This window comes from Rhinichthys klamathensis, unplaced genomic scaffold, assembly GCF_029890125.1.
Source record: "Rhinichthys klamathensis goyatoka isolate OS25496 unplaced genomic scaffold, OSU_Roscu_1.1 h1tg000249l_1, whole genome shotgun sequence".
In the NCBI taxonomy this organism is placed as follows: Eukaryota; Metazoa; Chordata; class Actinopteri; order Cypriniformes; family Leuciscidae; genus Rhinichthys; species Rhinichthys klamathensis.
Genome location: NW_026606771.1, coordinates 1,066,053 through 1,081,534, shown reverse-complemented (window position 1 = coordinate 1,081,534; position 15,482 = coordinate 1,066,053). Strand labels below are relative to the sequence as shown.

General features: G+C 44.2%; 4 non-coding genes across 4 annotated transcripts; all 4 read right to left on the bottom strand.

The window, feature by feature from the left end:
* Positions 1-5,431: 5,431 nt before the first annotated feature.
* Positions 5,432-5,504, bottom strand: trnar-acg (transfer RNA arginine (anticodon ACG)). Its single transcript has one exon. It is a non-coding gene; the product is annotated as a tRNA-Arg (tRNA).
* Positions 5,505-5,816: 312 nt separating this feature from the next.
* Positions 5,817-5,889, bottom strand: trnar-acg (transfer RNA arginine (anticodon ACG)). Its single transcript has one exon. It is a non-coding gene; the product is annotated as a tRNA-Arg (tRNA).
* Positions 5,890-14,755: 8,866 nt separating this feature from the next.
* trnae-uuc (transfer RNA glutamic acid (anticodon UUC)) lies at positions 14,756-14,827 on the bottom strand. The gene has a single exon. It is a non-coding gene; the product is annotated as a tRNA-Glu (tRNA).
* Positions 14,828-15,244: 417 nt separating this feature from the next.
* Positions 15,245-15,317, bottom strand: trnar-acg (transfer RNA arginine (anticodon ACG)). Its single transcript has one exon. It is a non-coding gene; the product is annotated as a tRNA-Arg (tRNA).
* Between the last annotated feature and the right edge of the window lie 165 nt (positions 15,318-15,482).

Genomic DNA, 15,482 nt, shown 5'->3' with positions numbered 1-15,482 from the left:
TAATTTCTAGTGTGTTTCAATGACAAACATTTGTGACACAGGCTAAATAATTTCAGTATACTCACCTTCGTGTCAGGATCAGTCGGAACTCCATTCTGTGTGCCAAATCTAGCTGGTCCAAGATGGTCTTGCTACTGGAAATGTAACTCGTCTTACAACCAGCGGCACTGCACCAGAGGGTCTCCGTGATCATCAGGTAGTACCTGATGATCACAAGAGAGCCCGCCAGGTTTTGGCCAGCTCTCTTGTGGGCTCCATAACCTGTGAGCTGTTTTCCACACACAGGACAGCACAGCCTAACCTTCCAAAGGTGGTATGGCATCCACAAGAGAAGCTGGTGTGTGAAAAAACGCTCTGGAGTGGGGGCCTGATGATAAATGAGCGCTGGCTCCGGTGGATCATACCACAGCTTCAGGTCAGTGCGCAGCCGCTGGTTCCTCCACAGAGCAAATGAAATCCACTTCTGATCCTGAGGTGGTATGGTCCCTATCAGCTTTGCCGGCAGCCAGCCAGGATCTGAACCAGGAGCAGTCTCCATGTCAGCAGTGGGGTCAGCTGAGCGGCAATTTCGGGAGCGAATTCAGCTTCCTGAAAGCCTGATGAATAAAGCTGTCCTTCAGTCTGCTGGTCCTGGCCTGGAGACTCCGCAATCTCCTCCCTGATGGCAGCAGACTGAAGAAGCTGTATGATGGGTGAGTGGGATCTCCAGCAATGCAGAAGGATTTGCGGGTGAGACGGGTTCCGTAAATGTCCTGGAGGGAGGAAAGAGGGACACCAACGATCTTCTCAGCTACTCTCACTATGCGCTGTAGGCTCTTCCGACAAGATGCGTTACAGGCTCCGTACCACACAGTGATGCAGCTCGTCAAGATGCTTTCAATGGTGCCTCTGTAAAATGAGTACATGATGGAGGGCGCAGCTCTGGCTCTTCTCAGTTTACAGAGGAAGTAGAGACGCTGCTGTGATTTCTTTGCCAGTGATGCTGTGTTTACGGTCCAGGAGAGGTCCTCAGTAATGTGCACACCCAGGAACTTGGTGCTGCTCACTCTCTCCACAGTGGCACCGTTGATGGTTAGAGTAGCATGCTGAGTGGGCACTCTCTGGAAGTCAACTACAATCTCCTTCGTCTTGTCCACGTTCAAGGAGAGATTGTTGTCACTGCACCACCTGGCCAGGCGGCTCACTTCGCTCCTGTAGTTTGTCTCATCTTTGTTGCTAATGAGACCCACCACAGTCGTGTCATCCGCAAACTTAATAAGGAGGTTAGAATTGTGTGACGATGTGCAGTCGTGAGTCAGCAGAGTGAAGAGGAGGGGGCTCAGCACACATCCTTGGGGGGCCCCAGTGTTCAGAATGATGGTGCTGGATGTGTTACTGCCGACCCGTACTGTCTGAGGTCTCCCAGTTAAAAAGTCCAACAGCCAGTTGCAAAGCGAAGTGCTGAGCCCCAGCTGAACCAGTTTGTGAATAAGCTGTTGAGGGATGATAGTGTTAAATGCAGAACTGAAGTACAGGAACAACATTCTGACATATGAATCCTTTTTGTCTAGATGAGTAAATGCTGAGTGGACAACAGTTGTGATGGCATCATCGGTCGAGCGGTTTGACCGATATGCAAACTGGAAGGGGTCCAGGGAGGGGGGGAGGGCAGACTTGATATGGTGCATGACTAGCCGTTTGAAGCACTTCATAATAATAGGAGTAAGTGCAACTGGTCGGTAGTCATTAAAGCAGGATGGAAACCGCTACTTGGGAACTGGAATGATGGTGGTAGCTTTGAAGCATGTAGGGACAACAGCCTGACTTAAAGAGATGTTAAAAATGTCTGTGAAGACATCCGTGAGTTCTGCTGCACAGTCTCTCAGTACCAGCCCAGGAATGTTGTCAGGACCCGGAGCTTTGCGTGCATTGATCCTTTGATCCTTTGCGTGCATTGATCCTATGATCTCCTCACGTTGTCCAGGGTCAGCATCATCATCTGGTCGCCGAGAGGAGGTGGAATCTTCTGTGCAGTGGAACTGTTTTGTTTTTCAAATCGAGCGAAGAAGGCGTTCACTTCGTTCAGCAGAGAGATGTTACTGTCACAGGTCCGTGGTGGGGGCTTATAGTCCGTAATGGTCTGTATCCCCTGCCATAGGCTCCGAGTATCTCTGCTGTGGCTGAATTGATGGGCAATCCTCCTGGAGTACTTTCTCTTAGCCTCTCTGATGCCGCGGGACAGGTTGGCCCTAGCTGTTCTCAGACCCCCCTCATCTCCAGCTCTGAAGGCAGCATTCCGCATCTTCAGGAGTCTGTAGACCTCCCCTGTCATCCACGGCTTCTGGTTGGCCCGGATAGTGATGGTCTTTGTGACTGTTACATCGTCAATACACTTGTTGATGTAGGCAGTGACAGTCTCTGAGTACTCTTGGAGGTCTATGGTGTTATTGTATGTGGCAGCCTGCTTGAACATATTCCAGTCAGTGGTGTCAAAACAGTCCTGAAGAGCCTCTGACGACCCTTCCGGCCATACTTGTATCTGTTTTTGAACTGGTTTGGCGACTCTGATGAGCGGTCTGTATACAGGCATTAGCATGACGGTGATGTGATCGGAGGCACCCAGGTGGGGGAGAGGGAGGGCTCTGTAGTTTCCTCTCTGAGTGGTGTAAACAAGGTCTAAAATGTTATTACCTCGTGTTGGAAAGTCATCTTAAGTGAGCCTTGTAAATTAAAATGCATATTTGAATATGCTAAAAATTCAAATATCAATATCAGTAAATCCTCATTACTTACTGATGCCATAGTCAAAGTTGGCTTGCGGGGTGTGAGAACAGCCCCGGTGTTGCCGTCTGCCCCGGTGTAGCGGCATATGATGCAGATGAGGGACCTGGTGTCATTGAAGAGGACACTGGCCTGAAAGGCTACAGGTTAAGAGAAAAGAAAATTTAATTTAATAATATAGACTACAACACCAACACTTCATAATTTTAGGAAAAGATTTTGGTTTCACTTTATTTGGATGGTCCCTTTAACACATTCAATTGACTATAAGTAACATTGCGCCTACATCTCTACTAACTCTCACTAGAGTGTTAGTAGAGTATTAGTAGACTGGTAGGGTTAGGGATAGAATAAGTTGACATGTAGTTGCAAAGTTACTTATAGTCTGTATAATGTCTGTTGGAGGAGCATCACAATAAAGAGTTGGCAGATATTAAGCAGACAGTCTACTAATACTCTAATAAGAGGTAGTTGACATGTAGTTGCAAAGTCAACAGAATGTTCAAAAGGGACCATCAAAATAAAGTGTTACCAAGATTTTTGATACCTTTGCTGTATGGAATCCACAACTACATGTCTGTGTCCCTCCAAACAAAGACATTTGTCCCCTAAACTGCACTGGACATTTTTCAATCTGTAATATTGTTTGGCAGTGAATCATATGACCCCTTTCAATACGACATAGCTTTATGTTTTATGATTGTACATATATCACTTTTTCTAAATTTACCTTGCAGATACAGGTCTACCCACAGTAGCAAACCTTTGCAGGCGCGACATCCACTCCTCTTCGCTCATAGCCCTGTGCTTTTTGTGGTTTGGAAGCCATCTTCCATTACTAGAGAAAATAAAATTGTAACTATTCAATTTAAATTTGTAACTATTCAGTACATACATGGTAGAACCATATCAACCTGGGTAGTTTTAACACACTACTATAAAACTCCTGTATATAGATAGCATTGGAAAATCAGCAAATTCTAGCACAGTTCCCCTCAGTGTATAATATATTAATGCATTGTACCTCAGTGTATAATATATTAATACATAGTACCTCAGTGTGTAATATATTAATACATAGTAGTAGCAGATATAGAAGTAATTTAGTACAATCATTTTAAGATTATTATCAGTTGGTAGACAGAAAGTCTCCTGTTATAACAGTCGCAACACCTGAATACAACACAAAATTCATTTATTCATTAAAATTCATTCATTTTGGGTGTTAAAATTTAACACAATATCAGGTATTGCTCCAACGTTATACCAATGATATACCAATTATTACAATGTAAACCATTCGTTTCTCTCTGTCGAAAATTTCAGCTAACGTTACTTCATTCATTAATTTGTTAATTCATTCAAAGCTAGCTAGCAGACAAAATAAAACGACAACGTCGACGTCTTACCTAAAACAATGTAAAGTTTATTTAAAAACAAACTATGAATTAAAGGTAGTTAATTAAATAGAGAAATCTTACCTCGTTGAGTAGCTAGCGGACTAAATAAAACAACATCGCCAACGTCTTGCCTAAAACAATGGAAAACTTTATTAAAAAATTTGAATTAAAGCTAGTTAATTAAATAGAGGAATTTGGCCAGCAGGCGGAGCTTACGAAACCTGATAGCTATAGGTTCTGTCCGGTGGATTCTGTCTCGGTGGATTAAATTCCCAAGTTGCTAAATTCAAAGACGGACTTCACGGCGGATTTTTCCCCCAAAAATAACTCACAAAAATATAATAAATTAATTCGCTGTGAGCGACGGGAGGTGGACTTACTGTGCATGCTCCGGCAAAGATGGAAAACGGCCATGGCTGTCATAAAATGGAGAAATGTAAATGCTGAGATCTGATGGGCTGTCATAGGACCACGGTGATTGTCTGTCATAAAATGGAGAAAATGGAAATGCTGCGATCTAATGGGCTGACATAAAAAGGAGAAAATGGAAATGCTGAGATCTGATGGGCTGTTATAAAATGGAAAAGATGGAAATGCAGAAACGTGATTTGTTGATATTAAACAGGCTCTCGGTCCCCAGGCATCGCTAATCGAAGGCACACCGGTTGGGGACAGAACCTAAACCTATCAGGTTTCGTAAGCTCCGCCTGCTGGCTAAAAGTGCTAGTGGCACAGAGAGACGTCCTGGCTGTTTCCATAAGTGAAGCAAAGACAACACAAACTTCCCATACCGGGAGTCGAACCCAGGCCACCTGGGTAAAAACCAGGAATCCTGACCGCTAGACCATGTGGGAACTTCCTCAAACCTCGAGCAGGCCCTTTGGCTTTTAGTGTGTGACTGCCCCCCTTTAAGAATATGGGAATGATCCAAAGGGATTGTTTACTGAATTCAATTTCATCAGGCTCATCGGAGGGAGCTCTCATTTGCCTCGCCCAGGGGGTTCAGTTTCCTCCCATTCCTGTGCTGGCATAATAGACACTATAAACTGGTCGCAAAGCAAGGTCCTTGTGACAGTACCCATGCAATGCATCTAAAAAGACGCATGGTATTGTATGTTAACCGTTATCCCACTGACAAAGCAGCCTATTGTTGGACTGTCAATTTAACATTTTATTCAACTAATCCAATAATAATAATAACAAAAACTATGGGCTAATAAAAGGAAATAATAAAATGGCTATGGGCTGACAGCGAAGCAAAAGAGGCAGAGCGAGCCAGCCAGGAGTCGAACCTGGAATCTTCTGATTCGTAGTCAGACGCGTTATCCATTGCGCCACTGGCCCACCAGTCAGGCACCCTTGAGTGCATTTGCCTCGCCCAGGAGGTTCAGTTTCCTCCCATTCCTGTGCTGGCATAATAGACACTATAAACTGGTCGCAAAGCAAGGTCCTTGTGACAGTACCCATGCAATGCATCTGAAAAGACGCATGGTATTGTATGGTAACCGTTATCCCACTGACAAAGCAGCCTATTGCTGGACTGTCAATTTAAAATATTATTCAACTAATCCAATAATAATAATAACAAAAACTATGGGCTAATAAAAGGAAATAATAAAATGGCTATGGGCTGACAGCGAAGCAAAAGAGGCAGAGCGAGCCAGCCAGGAGTCGAACCTGGAATCTTCTGATTCGTAGTCAGACGCGTTATCCATTGCGCCACTGGCCCACCAGTCAGGCACCCTTGAGTGCATTTGCCTCGCCCAGCAGGTTCAGTTTCCTCCCATTCCTGTGCTGGCATAATAGACACTATAAACTGGTCGCAAAGCAAGGTCCTTGTTACAGTACCCATGCAATGCATCTGAAAAGACGCATGGTATTGTATGGTAACCGTTATCCCACTGACAAAGCAGCCTATTATTGGACTGTCAATTTAAAATATTATTCAACTAATCCAATAATAATAATAACAAAAACTATGCACGCGACTTGTTGGTGTCCGACTGGGCAGAGGCCTGTCATGACATCTACTTTATCTCATGCCATCAACAGGCCTGGAGCCAACGTCAGGAAGGGGTCTGATGAGGAGCCTGCTATAAAAAGCTTCAAGCTGGAGGCGTCACATGTTGGGGATCTCGGTTGCTTTGTTTTCATGGCAAGTTGTGGTGCTGTTAGGATATTCCTACAGAGCCTGTGACAGTTTCTCAGTGGAATAACTGTGATCCAGGGTCAGAGAAGTCTCCTCTCCTGAAGGAAAATTCAAGCCTTAGTGGTCTTGCTTGAGCAGTTGCTGCAAAATCTGATAGAGGCACACAGCCAGGCTTGACGGGAAAGAGTCAGCAGACCTTCCCTGGTGGTCTAGTGGTTAGGATTCGGCGCTCTCACCGCCGCGGCCTGGGTTCGATTCCCTGGCAGGGAATGAGCTTTTGCCCTCCAGCGGCGGTCGCGATTTCAAAATGCTGGACTACCAACTCAAGCGCTGACGGCCTCGTCGAGAAGCATGGCCAAAGAAATGTTTGCTTGTGAAAAATACCTCCTTCGAGCCGGAGTCGAACCAGCGGCCTAAGGATTGCCAATTTGCCACCTACAGTCCTCCGCTCTACCAGCTCCGCCAAAGCTGGGGAACAATAGTCTGTATAAGAAGGGGAAGAAGGGGAAGAAGGGGAAGAAGGGGGAGAAAAGGAAAGAAAAAAAAGTGAGAAAATCAGGAAGTCATAGGTTCGAATCCACACGTCACATAAAAAAAAATTATTTTATCGATTGTTTCGTTTCTAAGTTTGATTTAGAAAGTAGTGTGTGCATTTGATTTTTATCGATTGTTTTATTTCTAAGTTTAATTTTTGTTTTGGAGTAAACCATTTGAATTCATTATAAAATTTCATCCGTAATACTAAGATAGTCATTTTTGTCCAAACGCATTTATTAAGTTAATCGTTTTCTATGGCAGTAGGGGCAAAATAACCCCCTTATTACTGCATTCACACTATATTAATATACTATTTCATTCAGAGTGAAAAGGAACAGCTACTTGACACAAATAGCTGTTTGTAATAAAACAAATAAATACAACACACCAGTCTTCATAGAGAAATAGATTTATTAACTATATACATATTAGAAAAATGTGGAAAAGTGCTGAATTCACCATATGGTACAACATAAGAATACAAACATAAAAATAAGTAAAAATAGGTAAAAAAAATTTGTAAAAATAACTTAAATTAAAAACTTAAATAAATATAATAGTTTAATGTTGTTTAATATTTATTATATATTTCCATATGTGTTATAGTGAATATGTGTTATAGCACACAAGGGTTATTTTCTCATATTCTGTAACCACTGCTCCTTAGTGATTGTTTCTTTATTTGGGCAAAATATTTTGCCTTTGTACTGGCTATGGCCAGTTTCTTGTGTACGAAATTGGCCACACTTTCTGCACATATTTGCCTTAACAGTACGGTTGTACGACCGTTTGGTTGGGGTGGCTGTGTCAATTGCAGGTGGATCAGAGGAAATTGCTCCAGGGTTAATGGTGGAAAATGGGGCTGGACAGGGCAATAGTACCATCTGAGACACAACAGGGGCAGTGGGTGTGTCAGAAACCAATGGGTGCGGTGCTGTCGGCCTGGGATAAATTGTCCTTAGCTGGCTGAATGTGGCTGAACGCTGAGGGTGTAAGGCTGATGGCTCAAATGAAGATGCTGTGGCAGATGTACAGGCAGCTGAGGGCTGGATCTTTCTAAACTTTGTCTTTGCCTGTCCAGCTGTGTCTGGTGGCATCTGGTAGTTATGCAACTGGTGGCTATATTGTGGAGGCACAACAGGCTGTACTCGTGCTGGAGGCAGAGCATCTAATGCCACTGGACGTGCCTCAGGAAGCTCCAGCCCTTGCAAAAGCACTGAGACCTCCTGACCCTTTAAACGTTCATTGTGCCACGTTGTAAGGGTCCTCTGGTTTACCTCAACTAGCTGAAGGGTTGTTTCGCTCATCACCGTTCCATTGCTCAGGATTAGCTGCCGAATTCTTCTGTAATCGCGAAGAATGAGATCCCATCTAGACAGAGATTGTTTCCTCTGTTTTTTGGGGCTTCGGTGGATGCTACACAACCTTATGAAAATCATTTCAACAAGGCGACAACAATTAGGCCACTGTGCTGGAGAGCCGCTAGAACCCAAAACACATCTCTTTGTGCTGTCGACACCAGGTGTGAAGACAGCTTTCTTTTTAGGGGACCTAAAACGTCCTGTAAGTAGCCTGTCTTGATGACGAGCTGCATACATCACCCTGTCTTTGTCAAATTGGTCCAGGTTCTGCCACAAACCCACAATGGTCGCAACTTGTTGGTTGCTAAGTGTGAGGCTTGCCTCTGTGCGCAGCTCCACCAGACACTCTGCCAACTCATCCACCCCGTCCATTCCAGGAATACAGTGGTCGTCAACAGCCTGAAAAAATATAACTGTTGGTTAGATAATTACATGCTGTTAAGTGAGTTTGTGGATGTGTTGCTTAAGGGCGAATTGAGAAACAATTGGTCTAGAAAAGGGAATTTTACCATTGCTGAGGGCACTGGTGCAGCTGATGGAGTCTGGACAATGGGCACTGGTGGAGCCTGAAACCAGGGCAGTGGTGCAGCAGATGGAGTCTGGAAACAGGGCAGTGGTGCAGCAGATGGAGTCTGGAAACAGGGCAGTGGTGCAGCAGATGGAGTCTGGAAACAGGGCAGTGGTGCAGCAGATGGAGTCTGGAAACAGGGCAGTGGTGCAGCTGATGGAGCCTGAAAGCAGGGCAGTGGTGCAGCTGATGGAGTCTGGACACTGGGCACTGGTGGAGCCTGGAAACAGGGCAGTGGTGCAGCGGAAGGAGTCACAGTGGGCAGTGGTGCAGCGGAAGGAGTCACAGTGGGCAGTGGTGCAGCGGAAGGAGTCACAGTGGGCAGTGGTGCAGCGGAAGGAGTCACAGTGGGCAGTGGTGCAGCGGAAGGAGTCACAGTGGGCAGTGGTGCAGCAGAAGGAGTCACAGTGGGCAGTGGTGCAGCGGAAGGAGTCACAGTGGGCAGTGGTGCAGCGGAAGGAGTCACAGTGGGCAGTGGTGCAGTGGAAGGAGTCACAGTGGGCAGTGGTGCAGCGGAAGGATTCTGGACACTGGGCACTGGTGGAGCCTGAACACAGGGCTGCGGTGCAGCGGGTGGGACTGGTGGACCTATAAGGAATGAGTCATCTAATGCCAGAAGATTTGTCACTGTGGCTTCCTCTCCCAACAAATCAATGAAACCCTCATCCTCTTCCCCTTGCTCCTCCACATCTATCTCCTCCAGCAACTGAGAGGTCCTATCGGAGGTAGGGCACATGTCCTCCAGGGGCTGACTATTCTGTCTCAACAAATATTGCACTCCAATGAGCTCCCCTGAGGAAATATTTGGAACAGGAAACATTATTAAAGGAAAATAATCAGAAAGGTTTATTAAAATGCAGTAAATCTTTTTGTTGTCAGCTTGTGCATGAACAAAAAATATGTAATTCAGGGGGCATCATAAAAAGACAGAGTTACTCTATATTCTAGTAAGAATTTAATTTTCTGCCCTGACACCTAGGACAAAGAATCCAGTGTAAAAAAAATACAGGTAGTATTATTTTTTCTGTGATCTGTCAAAAATTATATTATTTTTGTCCAGAAGCACTTGGAATTTTACCAAAAAAACATTGTGAACTGCATTTATCAAAAATATATTTACCTGTGTATACTGCAGGTGGAGTGAAGCTAGGGACCAATTTCCTTCCATACAACTTATTGTAGTTCTCATTGACAGAGTAAACCAGCTCCCCTGTGTAAGTACGCAGGGTTGAACTTCCACCTGCAACAGCAGCTGCTGCCCGGTCCTGATTCCAGCGTAACAAACCTTCCAGGAGGTAAATCTGGAAGTTCAGGCTGTTTGCGCTGTTCCCTAGAAAAAGAAATAGAAACCCAAACATTGTTTTGAGAAACTGCAAAAGAGAAAATATTATCTGTTCACTGCAAATATCTAAATTAACAGGAATTAGTGGCAAGATGTGGTATATTCTGTCATGACAAACCTGGAATAAATCTGTTTAGGTGGCAGTGAAATGATTCCAGGGATGTGGAGCCTCTGGCACACCGGTACGTTTTTAGAACCATCCCGCCCTTGTTTATGGTTCCAGTTTGCGTGTATAGTGGCACATCTGGAGGGTCCTGGATACAGGTGACGTGCCGTCTCTGGACATGCCAGATGTGCTGCATCCTCACACTGTCAAGGAGAGGAACACCAAGGGCGTCATTCCCCTTGCCACCCATGAGCTCTCTGATGAGCATATCAAGGAGGCGGATAGTGGTTTCCTCTCCTCGTGTTCTCCTCCTGCAGTGTTGGGCCAGCTCATCTTTGCTTATATGACGGTCAAGCTCTGCCGGCGTCATTGCAGGCCAGCCCTGTTGGGTGAGTTGCTCCCTCTTGGCCCTTCTCAGCAGAGTGAGATCCCCTGCGTCCCACTCAAAAATACAGGATGACAACCTAGACATAAAAGTAGGGTACAACTGGTGGGCATCAGTGGTGCACCCTACTGCCAGACGTCGCATAAAATGCCAAATGTCTAGGCGGACGATGACATCGGGCCAGCCGCTAAACCGCCTCTTCAGTTTAGTCTCTCCCACTTCCTTGCAACAGTCACAGTCCACATACAGGATAGTGGGAGGATCAACACCAGCTCGCTGGTACCTCTCCATGAGCCCTGCAGCCATGAGGTCTAACCCAGCCCCTTCATTCGCAGTCAGGACACTCATCAGCACCTGACCTACCTCATTGCCTACTGAGGTAAGCCACTGTGCTGTGCCTTTTGCAGGCCCACTCAACTTCTTGGTGATCTAAAAGAAACAATAAACATAGCAAAAAATAAAACATACATCCAAATCAGTAACATTGAAAAATAAAGCTATTTTGGTCTAACAATTCATTATAGAAAGGAGTACAGTCATTAAAGCAGCTCCTCTAACCTTCTTAGTTGAATCCATTTTTAAAATTGATCCATACGTGGATGTGATGCTGGCCTTGATGTGATCGAGCCTGTTGAGGATGTCCTGACTGTATACAGTGAGGAGCCATTTGTAGCTGGGTACTGGAGCAAGTGGTGGTGGTTCCTGGAAGTGCATTGGATGCAGGCCAGGCTTATCCAAAAAGGCCACACACTCTGATGTGTACCGAGCCACACGTTTTAACCACTCCTCACTGTGGTTCTCCCTCAGCTGTCCGATGATCCTCACTGGGCCATTCCCCATGCCCCTCTCACGCAACAAGCGAAGAACTCGAATGTCACAGGCATACCTTGGAAAAAAGTATTTATTCAAGTATCTTATTATCATGTATCTAATTATTGTAAGAATTATTTATCAAAAAGGTAGCATATGAGTGAACATGACTGCAACATATTTACTTGCGTGTGAGGATGATCCTGAATTCAGATCGATGGGCCAGGTCCAACTGTTGCAGCACAGCATGACTCCAGGACAGGTAGCTGGTTCTACACCTGGTACAGATCAGGGTCTCTGTAACCAGATTGTAGTATCTGTCAATATCTAACACCTGTCGTATTCTCCTGTGCAGACCACCACCACACAGCTGATGCCTGGCACAGACAGGGTTAGAACACTGGAGCCGCACCTTCCATAGCCTATATGGCATCCAGAGCAAGAGCCGCTGTGAAAAAAATCTATCAGGTGCTGGAGCTTGGTGGTACAACAGGGCTGTTGGTGGGGGGTGATACCACAACTGCAGGTTTTCACGCAGCTCCAGCTTACCCTTTGCACCAACCCTAAAAAGTGCTTCCGACACCCACTTCTGGTCCTGCTGTGGCATTGTCTGTGGCCACAGTAGTGGGAGATCCGCAGTGTCTTCTGGCTGAGATGAGACCTGCTGATATTATCAAAAACACTGGTTTAAATAAAATCTAAGAGAGCATTAAATGACAAAGGCATGTTTATATTTTAAATTGACATCTTACTGGGCTCCTCACAACAGCAAACTCAGAATTAATCGATGGTGTTGCTGTTTCTTTGGTGCGTTGTGATCTCTGAGCTGGAGGAAGGAAGAAGGAAGAGGAGGACTTGATGACAGGCCGATGAGGTTTGGGGGATGAAGGAGGACGAGGATCAGAGGGTGGGCATGAAGCTGCGGCTGAAATGGAGTGCTCTAATGTCTGTGGAGTCAAACGTTATGATTAATATATTAAGGGGATTGCGTTTTTTATTAAATAAAATTATGTAGTGATAAAGTGATGATGTCATTATATAGTTATGATGTCTTTTATATTAACCTGAGAGGTTTTCCTCTGGATGCTCAAATTGGGTTTTGCTGCTGCCACATGTGAGCCTCCAAACCTTGACTTTTCAAACTGAAAAGTTTTGTCATAGTCAGTGATAAAAAACCTGCAACACTATAGGAAAATGTTGAGATGTTTCAATGTCTGCAGTGAGACCTGCAGTAAGGTCTGCTTACCATTGTCAATGTCAGTTTGGCTTTCTTTGCAGGATGTGACACATCACTGATGGAGGGTGTGCTTTGGGCAGGGGTGCGCTGTGATGCATCCACTGTGACTGGTGGATTAACCTGTGATACATGCATTAAAATGTACCAGACACATGATATTATACACTCCTCATAATGCCTAATTTTAGATATAAAGGCACATTGATATTGCAAACACATCTATCTAGTTATGCAACTTGAACTAGGCTAATTGAAGTTACCTTGTGAAATCCACAAAAACAGTTCTGAGCTTCCTTCAGAAGGGTGGTCTGGCCCCTCATTTGCAGAGGGCATTTTTCTATCTGTGAACATAAAGTGTAGCTATGACACTGTAGTCCATGTTATCTCAAAACAGGCATCTTAATTTTATCAATATTACATTGTATTTACATTGTAAATAATGACTTATCCATACACATAAATACAAATAGCACAATGTATTATCATACAAGTTTATTAGTTCACCCATGAATCTAGCTGCATAATTTACCTTCTGATACAACTCATGCCATCTTTTTTGTCGGGGAGAAGGTCTATTCCCCTCCCTAGATGGCCAAACTCCTGTTCGGGCAAAACTCTCCAGACGCGCAAGCCAGTCAGCATCGCTCATGCCTTTGTGTGACTTAGTTGAAGCCATGTCGTTGCCTGAAACAATACAGAACATGTTAAACTAACTGCCACTGTAGCCCGGTAACACCGCATTAACCCTACTGTTGTGTTAATTTCATGTTAGCTAGTTTTGTGTTCCTGCTCCAAAATGACCGCCACATTATAACAGTTTATAAATCCAAATAATGCATACTGTATATATCATCACCTAATGTTGTGATAGATCTTGTGATAGAGTTTGTGTAAACATTACAAGTTTTGAACTTCTGTTTGCTATTTATGGCCTGTATGCCTCATTGACCTGGGCTCATACACATTGTTTTGTAGTAAAACGCATAATGTATGGACTATTTTGACTATAACAAATACTCAGATTAAACATTGTGTTATTTCAACTGTGTCCATGTGATAAAATGAACATGTGCCTGAATTTAATTTTATATACTTATTGTATTCTCATCCATTCACTTATGACTGGTCATTTTTTACCACAGGTGTATAAAAGTTAAACAAACACCCAAAAGTTAGAAATTATCCAAATTTATTATGTGTTACATTTTATGCCAGTGTTACAGTAGACTAGTACAATGAGATTTATTGTACATTGATTTATCCATGTCCTATGAAGTAACAAACACTATCAGATATGCTATTTTACTAATCCTATCAGGAAAAAAATAAGTTAACGTTTACTGACAAAAATGTGACTTTACAATTGCCAAGCTCGATGATAACGTTAGCTATAACGTTAGCTAACGTAACGTTACCTATACAAAAAATAAAGGTTTGCTTGCTGACTGAAGTTACACAAAGTCAGACCAAATCGGATAAAACTATTTACATTACAAATTGAGCTGCGGCAATTAACGTTATACCCTATTACTTACACAATGACAGTTAACGTTACCTGATCTATAGGTAAGGTAGTTTTACGGAGCAATCTTGCTATTCCTAAAATACAGAAAACGTTCATTAACAATAAATACAATAACTATAAATAACATAACGTTACCTGAGCGGAATATAAATAGCAGCGGTGACGTTTATGCTCAACGTGCGGTGATTGGTGTATGAAAAATGGACATTGCCATTTCATTGGACGGCCAAAAAAGAGATTATGAGCGGAGATTGGATGGAATCTGCTCAAACTCAAAGATGGACAAAAATGGACTATGTGCGGTGATTGGTCTATGAAAAATGGACCTTGACATTTCATTGGACGGCCAAAAATGGAGCTCGTAACGTAATTGGTTTTTTAAAGATGGAGCTCGTCATTGTATTCGATAGATTTTACAGACGCACGGCTGTCAGGTACCGCCATCAAAGGCACACCGGTTGGGGACAGAACCTAAACCTATCAGGTTTCGTAAGCTCCGCCTGCCGGCCAAAAGTGCTAGTGGCACAGAGAGACGTCCTGGCTGTTTCCATTAGTGAAGCAAAGACAACACGAACTTCCCATACCGGGAGTCGAACCCGGGCCGCCTGGGTGAAAACCAGGAATCCTGACCGCTAGACCATATGGGAACTTCCTCAAGCCTCGAGCAGGCCCTTTGGCTTTTAGTGTGTGACCGCCCCCCTTTAAGAATATAGGAATGATCCGAAGGGATTGTTAACTGAATTCAATTTCATCAGGCTCATCGGAGGGAGCTCTTATTTGCCTCGCCCAGGGGGTTCAGTTTCCTCCCATTCCTGTGCTGGCATAATAGACACTATAAACTGGTCGCAAAGCAAGGTCCTTGTGACAGTACCCATGCAATGCATCTGAAAAGACGCATGGTATTGTATGGTAACCGTTATCCCACTGACAAAGCAGCCTATTGTTGGACTGTCAATTTAACATTTTATTCAACTAATCCAATAATAATAATAACAAAAACTATGGGCTAATAAAAGGAAATAATAAAATGGCTATGGGCTGACAGCGAAGCAAAAGAGGCAGAGCGAGCCAGCCAGGAGTCGAACCTGGAATCTTCTGATTCGTAGTCAGACGCGTTATCCATTGCGCCACTGGCCCACCAGTCAGGCACCCTTGAGTGCATTTGCCTCGCCCAGGGGGTTCAGTTTCCTCCCATTCCTGTGCTGGCATAATAGACACTATAAACTGGTCGCAAAATAAGGTCCTTGTTACAGTACCCATGCAATGCATCTGAAAAGACGCATGGTATTGTATGGTAACCGT